The 23,530-nt window shown below is 34.5% G+C and overlaps 1 pseudogene; it reads right to left on the reverse strand.

Moving 5' to 3' along the window:
* The window catches only part of LOC120208178, a 38,403-nt pseudogene extending 15,081 nt beyond the window's left edge, over positions 1 to 23,322 (reverse strand).
* Positions 23,323 to 23,530: the final 208 nt, after the last annotated feature.

A 23,530-nucleotide genomic window follows, 5' to 3' on the forward strand; every position in this document is an offset into this window, starting at 1 on the left:
CCTAGACAACATGGCAAGCCTCAATACTTTTTATTTCCTAGTGGTTTTATTCATAACAATGGGTGCAGTGGTAGCTATAACCGAGAATGATCGGATACTTAAGGAGAATAATTGTGTAGTTAAAATGGGGAAGCCTTGTGTCTTGGAAGTTTTCGACAGTATATTAAAAAAAGGGAGTGTTTCTAGTAAGTGTTGTGGTGAACTGCTTGCATTAGGAAAAGTGTGCCTCTTGGCATTGGTAAAGTGGACCCTTGAAAATCATGTAATCAAACACGTGAACTCAAAGACAATTATAGAAAATAGTGTTAGGACTTGGAACGATTGCCTCATATTGACCCATTCACCCTTACCATCAGCTTAAAGATATTGATTTGCTTCAGCTAACAAAGGATTATAAGACATAACAACCTCAAATATGTAATTTTTATTTTCGATATTGTTCCATGAACTTTCAAGGTAACGCTTAATTTAATTCGTACGAAGTTGAAGCATATTTCGAATCGCAAGAAATAATAAAATGATTCTAGCAGAACTTTTGTCTAATAAAATAATATTTTCTATGTCAACATCATCTCTTTATTGAAACAAACTATTACTTTTGCATTTGAAAATGAAAAACATTTCATGTCAAGTATTACACTTTTTTATGTGGTTTTTACTTCGAAAAATATAAATATTGTATGTATTTAGATTATTCTTATAAAAAGAAATTAATAATTCGATGGAACTGTGAGTAATTTAAATAATCCCTTAAACTAGGATTTTAAATATAACTTAAATTTGGAGAATTATTCTCAAAAATTAAGAATATTGACTAGTTATTGTTACTAATATTTTTTTTATTATTATTAAGATTACAGTATGCTCTATTTAATTGTGCACCATAGTAAGCAAGAATTATGAAAAACAAAAAAAAATATGAAAGAATTTTGATCATAACATTTCCCCCATATTATTTAACTAACTCAACATTTCTAGTTTGATTAGTTTTAATAAACACATTTTTTAACAAATAAATTATGTTTGTGATACAACGATTTATACAAAATACATTAACTGTTTTGTTCACCAATAGTTTCTAGTTTTACTTTCTGTACTTATTAAAAACATATATTGTTAGTGTTTATTATTTTAAAAATATTTTAAGCTATTAATCAAAATTGAACCAATGAAAATCCTATTAAAGGATCACTAAAACACTTCAAAATAAAAAAAATTGTGTAAAATAAGTATTTCAGTTCACATTATTTAAATTGAGCGTAATGTATTAAAAAATGGAAATTTTAAAAACTAAAAAGTTATTTACTGCTTTAAGCTTTTATATTATTTAAATTAATTCGCTTCTTATACGATAAAATCGTAATAATATTTCTCGATATAACTGAAGGTTAAGATTAGTAAAGCACGTTGGAATGAAAAGATAACATACATCTCAACTTGTCCTGATAATAAAAAGTTAAGTTAAGCGAAAACAAAGTTTACTGATATAACAAGATCCAATAACAATATATATAGGAATGCAATAATTTATTTAGAAATGCTAAATTGACAATGCAAGTAAGTTCATCTTATATTCAAGTTTCCTTTACTTTTTAAGATGAATTAGTTTCAAATTTTAAAGCTCAAATTATAATTTTAATGAGGAAGATATGTTAAATTTTACAATTAGATCTAAAAATAACTAAACATACATGATTTTATGCTTCACATTGTTTTTGAACATTATGTGCATATTTCAAGGAAAAGAGGACCCTAAAGAGACTATTTCAATTTGGTGATATATATGCATTATTATTTCTGATAAGAAGTAGAAAATTTGTAGCATTGTTTTTTACTCAAATTGCTTCAAAAATATTATTAGAAATCCAAATTCCATAACTAAAGCTATGTGGTATTAAATAAAGATTAATATCATTTTCTTTTTTACTTATTGTATTCCCTTATTATAGTGTTTGTGGTTTGTCGTTAACATAATTGTACTTATCACATTTTTGTAGAGAATGACATTGCTAGACCTAATTTCGTTATTCAGTTAATGAATATCATAACAATAAAAAGATGATGGATAAACGTATGTTGTTAAATTATTATTATCATGCAATAAATAATATTAATTGCATTTAACATGAAATGTATAACGTTTCCTTTATTGCAACGCCTCTCATTACCATGCCTTTTTGCTCTACCTATAAATAATATTTTTCTTGATAACAAATCTCGTTCGAAATTTATCTTACGAGCCAAATTGAAGGAACAACAAAACTCCTAGACAACATGGCAAGCCTCAATACTTTTTCTTTCCTAGTGGTTTTATTCATATTGATAGGTGCAGTGATAGCTATAACTGAGAATGATCGGATAATTAAGGAGAATAATTGTGAAGTTAAAATGGGAAAGCCTTGTGTCATGGAATTTTTCGACAGTTTATTAAAAAAAGGGAGTATTTCTAATAAGTGTTGTGGTGAACTCCTTGCATTAGGAAAAGTGTGCCACTTGGCATTGGTAAAGTGGACCCTTGAAAATCATGTAATACAACACGTGAACTCGAAGACAATTATGGAAAATAGTGTTAGGACTTGGAACGATTGCCTCATATTGACCCATTTACTCTAACCATCAGCTTAAAGATATTGATTTGATTCAGTTAACAAAGGATTTTAAGACATAACATCCTCAAACATGTATTTTTTGTTTTCGATATTGTTCCATGAACTTTCAAGGTAACGTTTAATTTAATTTGTGCCAAGTTGAAGCATATTTTGAACCGTAAGAAATAATAAAATGATTCTAGCAGAACTTTTGTCTAATAAAATAATATTTTCTATGTCAACAACATCTCTTTGTTACAACAAACTATTACTTTTGCATTTGAAATTGCAACACATTTCATGTCAAGTATTACACTTTTTTCTATGGTTTTTACTTTTAAAAATATCAATATTGTATGTATTTAGATTATTCTTATAAAAAGAAATTAGTAATTTGATGGAACAGTGAGTAATTTAAATAATCCCCCAAACTAGGATTTTAAATATAACGTACATTTGGGGAATTATTCTCACAAATTAAGAATTTTGACTAGTTATTGTTACTATTATTGTTTGATTATTATTAAGATTACAATATGCTCTATTTACTAAAATTGTTTTACCTAAACAACTTGAAGTCAACTAAACATTTTGATTCAAAGATGCTTTTGTTATAAAAGGCAAAGACTCAATTTTCAATTTATAGTACTTGTGTTATATAGTAAGAAAGAATTATTTGAAATACAAAAAAATATGAAAGAATTTTTGATCGTAACATTTTCCCCCATATTATTTAACTAACTCGACGTTTGTAGTTTGATTTGTTTTAATAAACACATTTTTTAACAAATAAATTATGTTTGTGATACAACGATTTATTCAAAATACATTAACTGTTTTGTTCACCAATAGTTTCTAGTTTTACTTTCCGTACTTATTAAAAACATATATTGTTAGTGTGTATTATTTTAAAAATATTTTTAAGTTGATTAATCATTATTGAACCAATGAAAATCCTATTAAAGGATCATTGAAACACTTCAAAATAAAAAAAATGTGTAAAATAACTATTTGAATTCGCATTATTCAAATTGAGCGTAATGTATTAAAAAATGGAAATTTTAAAAACTAAAAAGTTATTTACTGCTTTAAGCTTTTCTAATATTTAAATTAATTCGCTTCCTATACGATAAAATCGTAATAATCTTTCTCGATGTCACACCCCAATCTAAGGGTTAAAATTTCAGTATGATATTTATAGAAGTAGTCTGACTAAAATGTTGGGTAAACAAGGAATTTTTAGAAGGTTGAGGACTCTACGTATAATTTTTCCTTTCTTTGGGTTTAAAGGATTCTGTCCATCTTTGATTGATGTGAATTTATTATTTTATTCAAAATGTTTGGAACAACAAATTGATGAATTTTTTTGGATAATATTCATTTTTAAATCGGAGGTAGCTAAAAAAAAGGAGAAAATCGCAAGCTCAAACCTTTGATATTGGTGAGAACTTAACCTTGTTCAAAGTGTTTACATAATTTTATCTTTAGTTAAATAGTTTAAATTAATTCGATTTAGTCCCTGATTTTAGTAATTAAATAGTATAGTGGCTTCACAAGATTTTAGTTTTAGCAATTGGGTCATTAAATTACTATTTAGATTATAATAAGTTATTTTTATGGAGAGGAAAAATATCTGAAGTCGTATTTGTACGATAGATTGTCCGTGTTCGTTAGAAAAAGATTGGAAGCTAGAAATCAAATTGGTGAGCTGGAATTCAAGAGTAATATTTTGGGTTTTGTTGACGTCCTCAGTCCGATTCCGAAGTCTGTTTCACCAAATTTGAACCCGGTAAGCTGCTTTTCACTGATTAATCACCCGATTCGATCCGTTTTTCGTAATTAAGCTCTATTTTTTATGAAATTTATGTTGTTATGTATTTGAGGAGTTATTGGAAGTTGAATTAAAAATTGAGGGAATTCAAATGGAATTTAAATGGTCGATCAATATGGCATAGAAATCGAGGTAATACCTTACTACCTTTTTATGCTTTATGGAACATGTTGGTATTGGTAAATGCATGAATAAGATAATGTTTGGTCTCATCGGTGTAGTTAATTAATTTCTACACTCGATCCAAATACGGTAAAAATTCGGTAACTGAATATAGCTTGGATGACTAATATAAGAAATTTAGGGACCGTTAGAATTAAATTACAAGTTCTGTGATTAAGTAATAAAACAATCAGCCCTGGATATGTAACTTATAATTTATACCATTAAAAGGTATATGGATGAGAAATTATGAGAATACTTCGATTAGGTAAAATTACGAAAATGCCTTTGAGAGGTAAAAAAATAGTCCGAGTTGACTCTAAATGAGAAAGTACCATGAGAATTCCTACCTAACCCGATAAATTACAAATTTAATTGTTAAGATCATGTCTTTGTACAGAAAATTATGGACAACCTATTTGTAACTTCTGAGAAGGCACTAGATTGAAAATCTCCGAGTAAAGAGTAAATACCTGAAGAATAATTTATCGAGGGTGCTCTTTTGTTAGAATTGTTTGAAAGGACTGGAATAGATGATAAGTTTGAATTAAATAATAAGATCGGATGGAAGGAAATGATTAAAATACATTAGATCTGTAAATTGACCAAAATACCCCTGGAATGCACCCAAGAATATCACCAATCTTAGGAATGATTGGATATCCTCAAGCTCTAAAATGACTGAAATAATGTTAAGCACCAAAATGACCAAAATACCCTTATGGAGTAAATACCACATGAATGCTAGTTCGTCTCCTCAAGTTTCGATCGATGATAATTCTAGAAGTACTCGGCTTAGCTCAACGCTAGAGCGCATTTGATATTAAGAAGCGGATATTTGTGAGACAAATCAACCACGAATATCAAAATGACTTTATTATATGACCGAATTGAACTAAACAAAAGTATAATATGTATCCGAAATTCAGAAACATCTGAACTACTCAAGAAAACTCTAAAGTAACTGGGATAAAAGTGACTACTAAATAAACTAAGTAACCTCAATGACTGAGGATTAAGTAAGTGAATTGGATAAGTCTAGGAACTCGGATGAACTTACATGATGTACCATCCATATGGGTTATGAACCAAGAATTAATTACATCGATAATTCTTGATGTTGTTGCATAGTGGAAATGGAATAAAGAATATTAGAATATCTATACGTTTTCTTAAAATCTATTCAGCGATGATTTTGAAGATGATCTATGGACAATAATTTTTTGTATTAAAAAGTGAATACCCTGTAAGGGTAATGAATTGACCAGTCGACAAGCACCAGTTCTGGGAGTTGTTCGATAATCGGATCGATCAATATAAATGGTAAATGTCATGAAACTTCATTTCCCCTTATCAGCTTAAATCAGCTTAAATTTCTAATTAGATCGGTTAGTAACCGATTCTCTTCAATAGGACTTGTTCCTGGAATCCAATCAATTTTAACAAGTTTCATATTATCCATACTGATAACTACAAAATGCCTCTGAAAAATACTTGGATCCTCTAGTGTGTTCCATATGTACTACATTACGGTTTTATATGTTTTAAAATAAGTTTTAATGAAAGTATTGATTTATTGGTTTGTGAACCATGACAACATGGTATATAATCTCCGATTATGGTTTTCATCAAAAAATATGAACTTTTCCTGATTTATTGAATCATGGAAACTATTGGTTTATGAACTATGGTTTTATGTTTCACTGGTTATACTCGAACTATTTTATTAGAATATTATATGGGTGGACTGGAGGTAAACCTCTGATCAAACTGTAAATTTCTTACGGACCTAACGGATCCTTGGGTAGGCTCTCAGGCCCCAAGGTACTTCCTTAGGTTAATCATTTGACTAGTTATGGTGTACAGGTGGAAATTGGTTATATGATTTATTTCATTATCACAATTATGACATATTACTATATCACGATCCAGGTATTACAATTTACGGCTAAACTAATTTCTACTGGATTTTTATATGGATAGGATTTTAAAATATGAAGGCACTGCTCTGATCCAGCTGGTAAGACCTTACAGACCTAAGGATACCCTTGGGTAGGCCCATAAGCCCCAAGGCATATCATTAAGTTGGATCCCTTTATTATGTGCTTAGGGTAACCCTACGGACCTAAGGATACCCTTGGGTAGGCCCATAGGCCCTAAGGAATATCCTTAGGTTGGCTCCCTTTTGCTATGTGCTTAGGGTAAGCCCTACTGACGCAGTTTTGGAGAACTGTATAATGGAGTTTGGTTAGGGGTTCAACTATGGTTTTAAAAGATTTATATATTTTCACTGGTTTTGATTGGAACACACTAGACATCATATTCGATTTCCTGAAAATGTGATACTATGAATGCTTCCTATTAACTGAGATCTTCATGGTTTCTACTCGATGAACTAACAGTGGAACCCTAGATTACCCCAAAAATCGGTATAAGTCTGATTCAATAAGGAAATTGTATGGCTTTCTATTTATTTGTATATCCTATAGCATTAACTGGTAGTATTGTAATACTGAGCTTCCCAGAGCTCATTTTGTTACTCATATTTTCAGGTTAAAAGAATTGTACCAGTGCATCTATCGACATCAGTATTAGAGTTCTTCTAGCGTTGCTTGCAAAGTATGGTACATGTGATTAGGGGGCATGTAATTGTATTTTGTTTTATATACAAGTCTGAAAATCTGTTTTATTTCTGTGTACTGATAAATCATTTTATGAGTTTACATGTTTTAATAAAAGTTTTAAAATTTTCGAGAGTTTTACAGTGGGTCGCTTTGGTGGCCCTAACGTGACACCTTAGATTAGATTGGGTTACTTGTATCGGTCTGAGGGGGTTACATTTAGTGGTATCAGAGCTTTGGTTTGAGTCAAATTTTTCTAACTAAACCGGCCGGTCGAATGTTAAAAATGTCTGATCAGTACATGCCCCTAGACTACAATCGTACCTCTCTGAGCTGGAACTCCAAGGTCGAGTCCCTCTCTGTAACGAGCTAACCTAAGTTTTCTATCCATTAGGGCTCTACCGTTGCATAAAGGAATACCAGTAACGTCTGTGTAAACTCTATAAAATACCTCACAAGTAATGTGAGAGTTACTTATGTGAAAAAAATTATGACCCGACTCCAGAAATGAAATTGGAATATGTTACTACTCTATGAACCTATTCTCGTAAAAAAGGTTGAATTGATTCCACAAGGATAATTTTGTTCTAATTCTTTTATTTGAATGAGGAAAGAGTTATGATGAAAATGTATAATCAGCTGGTTAAATATTAAAAGAGGATCAATACTTCTGTAAAAACTACTTGAAGATATGCTAAAACTGATAAAAGTTTCATTTCTTTAATTCTGTGACATAAATGAATTTCGAGGATGAAATATTTTATGGAGGGGAGAATTTTCACACCCCAATCTAAGGGTTAAAATTTCAGAATGATATTTATAGAAGTAGTATGACTAAAATGTTGGGTTAACAAGGAATTTTGAGAAGGTTGAGGACTCTAAGTATAATTTTCCCTTTCTTTAGGTTTAAAGGATTATAGAATTCACGTGAATTCTATCCATCTTTGTAACCCCCTCATACTGATACGGATAACCCAATCCGATCTGGAGTGTCACATTAGGGCCACCGGAGCGACCCACCGTAAAAATAGCGGGAAATCTAAAACTTTTATTAAACATGTAAACCAATAAAATGATTTATAAATATTAAAAAATAAACCATATTTTCAGACTCATATATAAAACAAAATACAGTTACATGCCCCCTAATCACATGTACCATCCTCTGCAAGTAACGCTGGAAGAACTCCCTTATTGATGTCAATAGCTGCACTGGTATAATTCTTTTAACCTATAATTGTGAGTAATAGAGTGAGCTTCGGAAAGCTCAGTAATACAGAACTACCATATGATGCTATAGGACTTGCAGATAAATATAAAGCCATATAATTTCCTTATTGAATTAGACGTATACAAATTTTTGGGATAATTTAGAGTTCCACTGATAGTTCATCAAATAGAAGCCATAAAGATCTCAGTTCATAGGAAACATTCATAGTATCACAATTTCAGGAAGTCGAATAGGATGTCTAATGTGTTCCAACAGTACGATAAAATCATAATAGGTACAACAAACGAGTAATAGTTCAATAAATCATCATAAAATCATAATGAAGTTTAACTTTTGAAACTCATAGTTTAAACCTTTCTCCTGTACACTATCCGCAGTTCCCCAGAACTGCGTCCGTAGGGCTTACCTTAAGCACACAGCAAAAAGGAAGCAAACCTAAGGATAGGCTTTGGGGCATGTATCCTTAGGTCTGTAGGGCTTACCCTAAGCACACAGCAAAAGGGATCCAACCTAATGAGAGTCTCATTAGGTTCATAATCATTGTTATCATATATCAGTGAAAACCAATAATCATAAATCAACCATAGTCCATAAACCATCACCAGTAAGTCGGTGTATCAATAAACAGTAAACCATAGATTTCAATGCAATATAGTTCAAAACAGATAAAATAATTATGTAGTACATAGGGAACACACTAGAGAATCCATGTATTTTTCATATGCATTTTGTAGTTATCAGAGTATGGATAACATGAAACTTGTGCAATTTGATCGGATTCCAGGAACAAGGTCTTACTGAAGAGAGTCAATCACTAATCGATCAAATCAAATATCTAAGGTTGATACTTTAGAATTCCATTATGACTCATGTGCATCAAGAAAGTGTTCAGGTATCCTTTATACAGAATAATTCAATATTCATATTTACTGAGAGTGATTCCATTACCCAAATAATTAGGGGTATTCAAGAATATACTTTGAATTCATAGGATTTCAGCCTAATTGATCCAAATGGGGTATTCAAAATCTTTCCCTTCTGTGTTACTTGCGTGCTCAGACATGACCGAAGTGAGTTGAGATGAAAATATAGAAACGAAGATTCAAGACATTTACAATTTATGTCGATCTATCAAATTATCAAACAACTCGAGTTATACAACTCTCAGACTATTGCATGTCGATAAATAAATTCATTGCCCTTCTAGGGTATTCACTCTTTAATACTAACAATTCTTGTTCATTGATCACCTTTAGAATTATCACCGAATAGATATTAAAGAGACGAACATATATTCTATTGATCTTTATTTCATTTCCATGTTTCAACTATATCAAGAATTGTCAACGTATTTTATTCTTGGTTCATAACTCATAGGGACCGTACATCATGCAAGTTCATTGGTGTTCCCAGACTCATCCAATCATTTACTAAATTTTCAATCATTAAGGTTACTTAGTTCATTTAGTAGTCAAGTTCATTCCAGTTACTTCAGATTTTCCAGAGTAATTCAGACGTTCATAAATTTTAGATTCATATTGTACCTTCGTTCAGTTCGATCTTCGTGCTTGATTTATCGAACAAATATACAATTCTTATTACTGAATGCGATCTAGAGTTTAGCTGTATACTTCCAAAATTATCATCGAGCCAAACTTGAGAGGACGAACACGCATTCAAGTAATATCTATGTCGTTCAGGTACTGACTTATCATTAAGGTTGATCGGCTCACTTAAGTAATGGTCCATAACTTTTAAAGGTAGTCCAAAAACCTATGCTTATTTGGATTCCTTAATTAATCCAAGACATTTACTTAGTATAGGCCATAAGGGTATTTTGGTCATTTTGGTGTTCAGTTCATTCCAATCATTACAGAGCTCAAGGATATCCACTCATTCTTGAGCTTGGTGATATTCTTGGTCATTTGCATTCTACATGTATTCTGGTCATTTTACAGATCCATTGTAGTCCAATAATTCATTCCGTCTGATCTTATTATTAAATTCAAAGGTATCATCTTTTCCAGACCTTTCGAACAATTCTGACAAAAGAGCACCCTCGATAATGTATTCTTAACTTTGAGATTTTTAGGTCAATTGTCTTTTCAAAAGTTACCAACAGGTTATCAAGAATTTTCTATACAAAGACATTATCTTATCAATTAAATATATACTTTATCGAGTTAGGTATGAACCCTTAAAGTACTTCTCATTCAGGGTCAACTCAGAATATTTTTATATTTTAAGGGCATTTTCATAATTTCTTAACCAAATAGTTTCGGTATTAATTCTTAATGAAAAATAACTATAATTTAGAGATCATATAGTTAATTGCTTTCTTGAACATTCTCTTATCTTGAAATGATTCCTTAACAGACTTCTAATATCTTGCACAAACCCTCCTGGGGTTAAAAACCGGTTATCCAAATTTTCCAAGCAAAACTAGAATTTCTTATACACATATGTAGTTTTATCAGATCAATAAGTCTTTTCATAGTTATTAATCAACTTCTAGGGATAATTATTGTCATTTTACAATATAAGGGTATTTTCGTAATTTTACCCAACCAGAGTATTCTCATAATTTCTCATCCGAGTATCTTTAGTATTTAACCTTTGTTGATATAAAATATAAGTTACAAATCCAGGGCTGATTCCTTTATCACTAATCACAAAACTTGTAATTTAATTCTAATAATCTCTCAATCTTTTATAAAAGTCATCTGAACCATAATCAATTACTAAACCTTTTTACCGTATTCAGATCGAGTGTAGAAATTAATCAACTCCACAAAAGTGACCAACATTATCTTATTCATGCATTTACCAATATCAACATGTTCTATAAAGCATAAAGAGATAGTAAAGTATTACCTCGATTTATGTTCTATAGATATGACCATAAAAATTCCATTCGAACGCCCCCGATCTTTAATTTAACTTCCAATAATTCCTCAAATATATAAAAATAAGCATTTCATAAAAAATAGGTCTTAATTCTGAAAAACGGATCGAATCGGGTGATTAATCAGTGAAAACCAACTTACTGAGTTCAAATTTGGTGAAACAGACCCCAAAACGAATTCAAAACGTCACAAAATGTCAGAATAGATATACCCAGTCAAAGTCAAAGGTCGTTCAACGCCTGGTCAACGCCGGTCAAACTTCTGGTCAACAGTGGTCAACGTCGGTTAACGGTCAACGCAGGTCAACAGTCGACCGTTTTACACAAATATCACCATAACAAAAATTAATTACAAAATTAGTCACCTTATACAAATATTTACAAAACTAACACCTGAATTTTACACAATTATCACCCTAACAAAAATTAATTACAAAATCAACACCCTACGCACAGTGGCGGCGTGAGCGGTGCATGAAGAGTGATATGGTGTCGAAAATTCCTGGAAAAATTCATAAAAATTATTTTAAGGCATTTTGAGACACTTACCAAGCTCGGTTCGCAATTTTGAACGGCAGAGAGCTCGATTTCGAAACATCGAAAACTTTGACTTTCTCACCCTCCACTCGCTAACAACGACGGAGAAACGGAGGACACCGGTGGACTCGGAACGATGCAAGGAACACGATGGTGCGGGAGGTGTCAAAAACGGATGGTCGGATCGTCATGAATCGATGAAAAACCAACTGAAATTGAGTTAAAACCGACGATACATCCGATTAAATTAACGACGAACGACGCTGATTCACAATGAGAGGTTTGAGGGGTTTTGTTCATCGGTCGACAACGAACATGATGGAGGTTTCGGTTTGTCGATCGGAGGTCGGACGACGAGTATATCGGAGTTGAAAGGAGAGTTGATGGAGGAGGAAAACTGAGAAAACAATCTGAAACTATGCACAGAGAAGGGGGTTTATATTTTCTCTTAAAGAAAAATGGTTAAACTATGAGTTTAGCCATTGAATTTCGTACAATTTATAAAACGTCTACAAACTTTGAAATTTTACAATTTAATCCTCAATTTCTTCCAAAATACCATTTAAATTCACTAATTTATAATTTCTTAAATTTTAGCCCCTAAATTAGGGTGTGACAATCTTTGATTGATGTGAATTTATTATTTTATTCAAAATGTTTGGAACCACAAATTGATGAGATTTTTTTGGATAATATTCATTTTTAAATCGGGGAACCGGGGGACAAATTTGTTTTTTTCTTATGAGATAAGTCACCTTTGGTTTGTTCTAAAACTCCATTATATACAACACAATTGCAATAGCAGTTCTCCAGTGTTTTGAGGTCATAGATTCCAGCAATGGCATCCATCGATAAAACCGTCGTAGTCTCAGAGTCGACACAGAAGTCCGACGCCGCCCCACCGGAACCAGAAGCGGTTGCAGTGTCGACAAAGTTCACTTTCAACTATTCGCTAGTCGATGTTGCTCTTCGGATCTTACTGTTTGTAGTGGCTCTAAGTTTTGTGGTGGTCATGGTTACCAGCAAGTAAACCGAGGTTGTTTAGGTGTTGGGCTTGCCTAGAGTTAGACTTCCACTTCAAGCAATGTTCAATCATTCACCAGCTCATATTTAGGCCAAACGATGACGACTTTGGGAAAACAGACCTCGAATTCATGAACAAGAGATTCAACCGAGCTTGCTAGTGAAGTTTGGTCTCGAAAGGGGACTGGTGACTTGTGACCGACGATCGACCAATGATCTCCAGTAGAGGAATAGACGAAGGTTGTTAGAGAAAAAAAAGAAAGAATGAAATAAAAGAACTGGGAAAAAAAGGATAAAAATGATCTTATATCTCAACATTAAAATCACGTAGGAGATAGCTAAAAAAAGGGGAAAATCGCATGCTCAGTCCTTTAATATTGGTGAGAACTTAACTTTGTTCATAAGTGTTTACATAATTTTATCTTTAGTTAAATAGTTTAAATTAATTCTATTTAGTCCCTGATTTTAGTAATTAAAGAGTATAGTGGCTTCACAAGATTTTAGTTTTAGCAATTGGGTCATAAATTACTATTTAGATTCTAATAAGTTATTTTTATGGCGTGGAAAATTATTTGAAGTCGTATTTATACGATAGATTGTCCGTGTTCGTTAGAAAAAGATTGGAAGCTAGAAATCAAGTTGGTGAGTTGGAATTCAAAAGTAATATTTTGGGTTTTGTTGACGTCCTGAGTCCAATTCTGAAGTCTGTTTCGCCAAATTCGAACCCGGTAAGCTATTTTTCACTGATTAATCACCCGATTCGATATGTTTTTTTGCAATTAAGCTCCGTTTTTGATGAAATTTATGTTGTTATGTATTTGAGGAATTATTGGAAGTTGAATTAAAGATTGAGGGTGTTCAAATGGAATTTAAATGATCGATCAATATAGCATAAAAATCGAGGTAATACCTTACTACCTTTTTATGCTTTATGGAACATGTTGGTATTGGTAAATGCATGAATAAGATAATGTTTGGTCTCATCGGTGTAATTAATTTCTACACTCGATCTGAATACGCTAAAAACTCGATAACTGAATATGGCTTGGATGACTAATATAAGAAATTGAGGGACCGTTAGAATTAAATTAGAAGTTTTATGATTAAGTAATAAAGCAATCAGCCCTGGATCTGTAAATTATAATTTATACCATTAAAAGGTACCTGGATGAGAAATTATGAGAATACTTTGGTTAGGTAAAATTACAAATATGCCTTTGAGAAGTAAAAAAATAGTCCGAGTTGACTTTGAATGAGAAAGTACCTTAAGAATTCCTACCTTACCCGATAAATTGCATATTTAATTGTTAAGATCTTGTCTTTGTACAGAAAATTCTGCACAACCGGTTTGTAACTTCTGAGAAGGCACTAGACCGAAAATCTCTGAGTTAAGATTAAATAACTGAAGAATAATTTATCGAGGGTGCTCTTTTGTTAGAATTGCTTGAATGGACTGGAATAGATGATAAGTTTAAATTAAATAATAAGATCAGACGAAATGAAATGATTAAAATACATTGGATTTGTAAATTGACGAAAATACCCTTGGAATACAAAAGACCCAAGAATATCACCAATCCCAGGAATGATTGGATATCCTCAAGCTCTGAAATGACTGAAATAACGTTAAGCACCGAAATGAGCAAAATACCCTTATGGCGTAAATACCACTTGAACGATAGTTCATCTCCTCAAGTTTTGATCGATGATAATTCTAGAATTACTCGGCTTAGCTCAATGCTAGAGCGCATTCGATATTAAGAAGTGGATATTCGTGAGACAAATCAACCACGAATATCAAAATGACTTTATTATATGGCCAAATTGAACTGAACGAAAGTATAATATGTATCCGAAATTCAAAAGCGTCTGAATTATTCAAGAAAAATCTGAAGTAACCGTGATAAAAATGACTACTAAATGAACTAAGTAACCTCAATGACTGAGGATTAAGTAAGTGATTTGGATAAGTCTAGGAACTCGGATGAACTTACATGATGTACCATCCCTATGGGTTATGAACCAAGAATTAATTACGTCGATAATTCCTGATGTTGTTGCATTGTGGAAATGAAATAAAGACTATTGGAATATCTGTTCGTTTCCTTAAAATCTATTCAGCGATGATTCTAAAGATGATCTATGGATAAGAATTTTTGGTAATAAAAAGTGAATACCCTGGAAGGGAAATGAATTGACCAGTCGACAAGCATCAGTTCTGGGAGTTGTTCGATAATTGGATCGATCATTATAAATGGTAAATGTCCTGACACTTGTTTCCCCTTATCAGCTTAAATCACTCCAGTCATACCTGAACACTTTCCTGATATACATGAAACATAGTGAGCTTCTAAAATATCAACCTTAAATGTCTGATTAGATCGGTTAGTAATCGATTCTCTTCAATAGGACCTTGTTCCTTCAATCCGATCAAATTGCACAAGTTTCATGTTATCCATACTGATAACTACAAAATGCCTCTGAAAAATACTTGGATTTTCTAGTGTATTCCATATGTACTACATTACGATTTTATATGTTTTAAAATAAGTTTTAATGAAAGTACTGATTTACTGGTTTGTGAACCATGACAACATGGTATATAATCTCTGATTATGGTTTTCATCAAAAAATATGAACTTTTCCTGATTTATAGAATCATGGAAACTACTGGTTTATGAACTATAGTTTTATGTTTCACTAGTTATACTCGAACTGTTTTATTGGGATATTATATGGGTAGACAAGAGGTATAGCTCTGATCAAGCTGTAAATTTCTTACGGACCTAAGGGATCCTTGGGTAGGCTCTCAGGCCCAAATGTACTCCCTTGGGTTAATCATTTGACTACTTATGGTGTACATGTGGAAATTGGTTATATGATTTATTTCATTATCACGGTTATGAAATATAACTAGATCACGATCCAGGTATTACAATTTACGGCTAAACTGATATCTACTGGATTTTTATATGGATAGGTTTCTGAAGTATGAAGGCACTGCTCTGATCCAGTTGGTAAGACCTTACAGACCTAAGGATACCCTTGGGTAGGCCCATAGGCCCCAAGGCATATCCTTAGGTTGGTTCCCTTTGCTGTGTGCTTAGGGTAACCCTACGGACCTAAGGATACCTTTGGGTAGGCCCATAGGCCGCAAGGAATATCCTTTGGTTAGCTCCCTTTGCTATGTGCTTAGGGTAAGCCCTACGGACGCAGTTCTGGGGAACTGGATAATGGAGTTTGGTTGGGGGTTCTATTATGGTTTTAAAATATTTATATCTTTTCACTGGTTTTGATTGGAACACACTAGACATCCTATTCGATTTCTTGAAAATGTGATACAATGAATGCTTCCTATTAACTGAGATCTTCATGGTTTCTACTCGATTAACTACCAGTGGAACCCCAGATTACCCCCAAAACTGGTATAAGTCTGATTCAATAAGGAAATTATATGGCTTTCTATTTATCTGCGTGTCCTATAGCATCAACAGGTAGTATTGTATTACTGAGCTTCCCAAAGCTCATTTTATTACTCATCGTTTCAGGTTAAAAGTGTAACCCTCCAGACCCGGTCTGTAAGTTAGTCCCAAACCTAAGTGGTCACATATCCCATTCATAGTTTTTTCCCTTAAAATATATTAGATATAATATAGAACAAAATATTAATAATACAGATATATCCAAAATGATAGCAAATACATGTCTCCAAACATAATCGAAAAACATATAGAGATATATGTTCGTACAAAATAAGTAGTTGATCTCTCCTGATGCCAAATCTGCTAGCTTACGAGCTGCTGTTATTTGAAAAAGGGTAAAAACTACAGAATTAGCTAAAAAGCCCAGTGTGCTTCAAACAGTGTATAAAAACATACTAATAAAATATTTCATCAAACATGTTTGTTTTATTTAAAATATGAACACTACCCCCATCCGTCACGAACAAAATGTGTAGGTTCCCCAGAACCTTACACCCCGTCACGTCTAGTAAGGCCCTGAGCACAAAGCCAAGGAGCCTGCAAGTATTCTTCCTTCAACAATATTTCCCCCAATGTCAGTAATAAACAAGTATGTATTCAAGTAAATTTGGTGAATAATTCATGCTTAAAAAAACCATATACCGAAATACAGAAATCAGATATCAGGAAATCAATATTCAGGAATCAAGTATCATGTATCATGTCATAACAATATTATGAATTATCACCAATCTAAAACAATTCAAATAATATTTTTAAAACAGTAAAATAACACTTTCATGAAACACACCTGTAACAGTCTGAGAAATCAGATAGGGAAGCCTATTACTGGGTTTGTCGATCATGCTCTGCGGTAGCGCTAGATCCTACGAATTGGAAAAATCCATATTGGAATCCTAATATAAATAGCCTTTATTTAAATAATATACGGAAACCTACGGGTAATTCTTGTAGTACGCGATTCAGGTTGATCTGACGAACGAACAACTCCAGACCTAACTGACCCACGCTCAGGTGAAACATGAGTACCTTCATAAAATATTTTATTGAATCAATTCCTTAACCAGAACTCAAATAAAAAATCAAAATATTAAAATACTAAGCCTTTTGGGTTCACATGCTTGATTCGGGGATTTCAGGTCAGAATTGGGCAAAACGGACTTCGGAATCAGATTCAGAATGTCGAAAAACATAAAGTATGACCTTCCGAAATTCTGAATTCTTAGTCAAAATCAAAGTCAACGGGTTTGACTGACGATTTGGAGACTTTCGGGTTCAAATTTGGTGAAACGGACCCCAAAAATGGATTCGAAACATCGAAGAATGTCAGAATAAGTACTCGGAAAAGATTAAAGGTCGTTTAATGACCGGTCAAAGTTCTGGTCAAAGGTGGTCAACCATTTTAAGAAATTAACATTTTTTTTTAAATTACAAAAATAGTACCATTTTGAAATTAATTACCAAAATAGCATTATTTTCAAAATAATTACTAAAATATCACTATTTTAAAAAATTTACGAAATTGTCACCTTTTTAAAAAATTACAAAAATAACACCATTTTCAAAATAATTATCAGAATAGCACCATTTCCTAAATAATTACCAAAATAGCACCCGATCAACGGGTCGGGTCGGGTTGCAACCGGTCAAACCGGCCATTTTGACCTTCCCCACATGAAGTGGCGACACGTGGGGGCGCGTGGGACGTCTTATGGCAACGTAAAATTCGCGGAAAAATTTCTAAAAATTATTTTGAGCGATTTCGAGATACTTAGGAAGATCAGTTCAAATTTTTGAATGGCGGAGAGCTCGATTTCAACAAATCAGAAACTTTGACCGTCTCACCTCCTCATGCGCCGCCGTCGACGGAGACCAAGGATGACACTGAGGGACTCGGAACGACACAAGGAACACGATGGTGTATGAGGTGTCGTAAATGGATCAACGATAGGTGGTGAATTTAAGATTTTCTCGGCGATTGTGCTAAAAAAAGTCGATACTTTGACTTGAAATTCCTGACGTTTGGCAGCGTTTCTCCTTAATTAATTTAAGGGGTTTGTTCTTCGCTCGATGATGAACACGATGGTGGTTTCAAAACGACGATCAGAATTCGGATGACGTCGGGATCGTGGTTGGAAGATGGTGTTGGGGAGGCAATTTTTGGGAGCAATTGGTTTCTGATTTTCAGAAACCAATTGCACGTATATAATACCAAACTCACCAACCATTATAGGGTAAATTCAAGGATTGGTCCTTAAATTTCCTTTAACTCTAAAACAAGCTACAAGTTTTAAAATCTTTTAATTTAGTCCCCAAATTTCACCAATTTACTTAATTAAAACCTCAAATTACAATTATATATATTTTTTCCCAAAATTTTGGGTAGTTACAATTCTCCCCCTCTACAAGAAATTTCGTCCTCGAAATTTACCTAATGAAAATAGATGAGGAAATTGAGCCTCCATTGACTCCAATGTTTCCCAAGTAGCTTCTGAGGGGCTACGATTACTCCATTGAACTTTGACCATTGGAATACGCCTATTCCGAAGAACTCGCTCATCCCTCTCTAAAACCTGAATAGGCTCTTCCTTATATGACAAATCAGGTCTCAACTCTACCTCATCAACCTGAATGATGTGATCCGGATCTGGACGGTATCGCCTCAACATAGACACATGGAAAACATCTTGAATACGACTGTGCTGGGGAGGCAACTCAAGCTGATAAGCAACAGGTATAACTTTCTTCAAAATACGATACGACCCAATAAATCGCGGACTCAGTTTACCTTTACGTCCAAATCTCAATACCTTCTTCCATGGGGATACCTTGAGAAAAACCTAATCTCCAACCTCAAACTCGATATCCTTACGTCGCTTATCTGCATATGATTTATGCCTATCGAATGCCTCTTTTAAGCGATCACGGATCAATCTGATAGTATCTTCAGTCTCTTGAACCATGTCTGGACCCAAAGTTTTTCTATCATGCAATTGTATCAAACATATAGGAGTACGACATCTACGTCCATACAGAGCCTCGTACGGTGCCATGCGAATACTTGTCTAGTAACTATTATTGTAAGCAAACTCAGCTAATGGCAAGAAATCTTCCCAACTACCATGGAAATCAATCACACAACCCCGTAACATATCCTCCAACACCTGAATTACACGCTCAGACTGTCCATCAGTCTGAGGATGAAAAGATGTACTGAAATTCAAACGAGTACCCAGAGCCTCGTATAAAGCTTTCTAGAAACTGGAAGTGAACCTCGGATCTCGATCAGATATGATAGACAACGGTATACCATGAAGTTTAACAATCTTTGAAATATACAACTTAGCCAGTTTGTCTAGAGAATAATTAATCCGGATAGGTATAAAGTGCGCTGACTTGGTGAGTCGATCAACAATCACCCAAATAGAATCCTTTTTAGAAGGAGTCAGAGGAAGACCAGTAATGAAATCCATCATAATGCGCTCCCATTTCCACTCAGGAATCTTAATTGACTGTAACAATCCAGATGGATGCTGGTGTTCTACCTTAACCTGTTGACAAGTCAAACACCTCGCCACAAAATCTGAAATATTATTTTTCATACCAGTCCAGAAGTAACGCTCTTTAAGATTATTGTACATTTTGTCCCCGCCAAGATGCATAGCATAAGGACTACTATGAGTCTCCTGAAGAATAACCCATCTCAACTCATCATCTTTAGGGACGCAGTAACGACCATGAAAACACATAATACCATCCTGATCCACGGTATACTCTGAATTCATTCCCTGCTTAACTTGTTCAATAATGGAAAGCAATGAGTTATCCAGAAGTTGCTTGATCTTAATCTCCTTGGCCAAAGTAGGTTTAACCTGCAACTCTGCTAACAGACTATTATTATCAAATAAACTCAAGTTGGCGAATAAGGCTCTGAGATCTGATATCGCCTTACGGCTCAAGGCATCTGCCACTACATTAGCCTTCCCTGGATGATATTCTATCTCTAAATCATAGTCCTTTAGAAGCTCCAACCAGCGACGCTATCTAAAATTCAATTCTTTCTGAGTAAGCAGATACTTCAGACTCTTATGATCAGTATAAATATAACACTTTTCTCCGTATAGGTTGTGTCTCCAGATCTTTAAAGCAAAAACCATGGCAACTAACTCCAGATCGTGAATAAGATAGTTACACTCATGCGACTTTAACTGACGCGAAGCATAAGCGACAACTTTCCCATCTTGCATCAAAACACATCCTAATCTAGAGTGAGAAGCATCACTGTAGACAGAAAAATCTTTCCCAGATTCAGGCTGAATCAGCACTGGGGCTTGAGTTAGAACAATCTTCAATTTCTCAAAGCTAGCTTGTTGGTTCTCAGACCAGACAAATGGAACATCTTTCCTCAATAGTTTCGTCAGAGGAGCTGCAATAAGGGAGAACCCCTCAACGAAACGACGGTAGTAACCAGCTAAGCCCAAGAAACTACGGATCTCAGAAACGTTCTTGGGTTGCTTCCAGTTTAGAATAGCCTCCACTTTGCTTGGATCCACCCGAATACCATCAACAGAAACGATATGTCCAAGAAAAGTCACTTCGCTGAGCCAAAACTCACACTTGCTCAACCTAGCGTATAGCTTATTCTCCCTTAGAGTCAGTAGAACAATCCTTAAATGCTCTTCATGTTCTGCATCACTTCTAGAATACACCAGTATGTCACCAATGAACACAACTACAAACTGATCCAAATAAGGTCGAAACACCCTATGCATCAGATCCATAAAAGCAGCAGGGGCATTTGTTAACCCGGATGACATCACTAAAACTCATAATGCCTATACCGAGTACGGAAAGCAGTCTTCGGAATATCCGAGTCTTTCACTTTGAGTTGATAATAACCAAACCTCAAGTCTATTTTTGAAAAGATATAAGCCCCTCGAAATTGGTCAAATAGATCATCGATTCTGGGCAGAGGATATTTGTTTTTAACTGTGAGCTTGTTCAGCTTCCTATAATCAATATAGAGTCTCAATGTCCCCTCTTTCTTCTTACCAAAGAGAACTAGGGCTCCCCACGGTGATACACTGGGTCAGATAAATCCTCTATCTAACAACTCCTGAAGTTGGACTTTAAGTTCTTTAAGCTCCTTTGGGGCCATACGATAAGGAGCCATTGAAACCGGAGTGGAACCAGAATAGACTTCAATCTCAAACTCAACTTCTCTATCCGGAGGTAATCCAGGCAACTCCTCGGGAAAAACATCGAGAAATTCCTTAACAATCCGGATGCCTTCAATATCAGATTGAGAACTCCTAGTATCCAATATATAAGCAAGAAACACCTCGGAACCTTTCCTGATCATCTTCTCAGCTACCAAAGCAGACACAATATTCGTCAGAAATCCACGGCGTTCCCCGATCATTACAATTTTTTGATTATCTGGAGTCTTCAGAACAACTCTCTTGGTCTCAAAATCAATATTAACTCGATGTTTCTCCAACCAATCTACTCGAAGAATCAAATCAAACTCTTCCAAAGTTAACTCCATCAGGTCGGCCAGAAAAATTTCCCCATTGATCTCTATAGGACACTATCTAAAAATATGATCCAACATTATGGACTTGCTTAAGGGACTTTGAACTATCACTGAATACTCAGTATTCTCAACAGGAATATTTAGACCCTCAGAAACAGAATGCGATACATATGAATTGGTAGAACCACTATCAAACAATGCAAAGTAGGGAACTGAATGAATAGTAATAGTACATGTAGTCACATTAGGCCCATCACGATCTTGTCAAAGTCTAGCAGTGTAAACCAATGCAGGCTGTCTGGTATCAGATCTGACTGAACCCATACTCTGAGATACTCGACCTCTATTAGCCGATCCTGGTGCTCTGCCCTGACTATGACTCACCGTTGGAGTCTGAACAATACTCTGAGTACGAGCAGGAGTACGAACTGGTGTCTGAACAGAATGAGGTATCTCTGGACAATCCTTCAAATGATGGTCACGAAACCCACATTTATAACAAGTGCCCAATTTCATCATGCATTCCCCAAAATGATGTTTCCCACAGTAATCGCATGTTGGCAAGGATTGCGACCCAAAAGAACCACCATGTCTAGAAGATTGAACAGCTGAAGAACCAGATACAACAGGTCTGACACTCTTACCACCTCTTTAAAAGGACTCACCCCTGCCTCTCTTGCTAGGGTGTGTAGAAGAATCAACAGAACCAGAGGGCCTCCTGAATTGGGTTTGAGCTCGATCACTATCTCTCTTGTGCTCCATACCAGTCGCTCTATTTCCTCAGCAGTCTTGGCTATCTTAACCAAGGCATCAAAATTCCTCTCTCGGTGGGTAGCGACTCGACTCTTGATCTCATACTTGAGTCCATTATCGAACCACAAGCATCGATCTATCTCCGTGTCAACAAGTCTAGGAGCATAACGGCTCAATAAGATGAACTCAACCTCGTAGTCCATAACAGACATGCTACCCTGCTCTAGATTCTGAAACTCCTGACGTCACTCCTGCAGGTATCTCTCTCCAATGTAGCGACTCCGGAAGCGCGTCTTGAAAAGATCCCATGTTAACTGGTTTCTCGGAATACTACTAGAAATTGATTGCCACCATCTGAAGCTCTCTTTCTTCAACATAGTTAGGGCTCCCTTCAACTTCTGTTCAGGCCTGAGGTCTATCTCATCCATAATCCTCTCTGTGTCCTCCAGCCAATACTCAGTATCTATCGAAGGTCGACCAGTAATACACTCGAATGGAACTACACCAGCAGCAACCAGAGAATTTGAAATCTCAACTGCAATCATATTACTAGGGGCTCTGGCAGCTCTCAGAAACATGCGGAATATAACTCTATTAATGGCATCTTCGTTCATGTTAGTATCCTCATCTCTAGTGACAGGAAGATCTCTCATAGGAGTAAATTGGTCATCATGAGAAAGGGTCGGATCTACTTACGGAACAGGAGGATCACGTGGAGACATTGGATCGTCGATCGTAACAGAAGGTCGAGCGACTCGCCCTCGACCACGGCCACGTCTTGTCCTACGACCTCTAACAACACTCATCGTTGGATCTATAAGGCTCTACAGAAAGAGTTTGAAACATATGTCAGATTAGCAT

The sequence above is a fragment of the Hibiscus syriacus genome, unplaced genomic scaffold, assembly GCF_006381635.1.
Source record: "Hibiscus syriacus cultivar Baekdansim isolate YM2019G1 unplaced genomic scaffold, ASM638163v2 tig00016004_pilon, whole genome shotgun sequence".
Lineage (NCBI taxonomy): Eukaryota > Viridiplantae > Streptophyta > Magnoliopsida > Malvales > Malvaceae > Hibiscus > Hibiscus syriacus.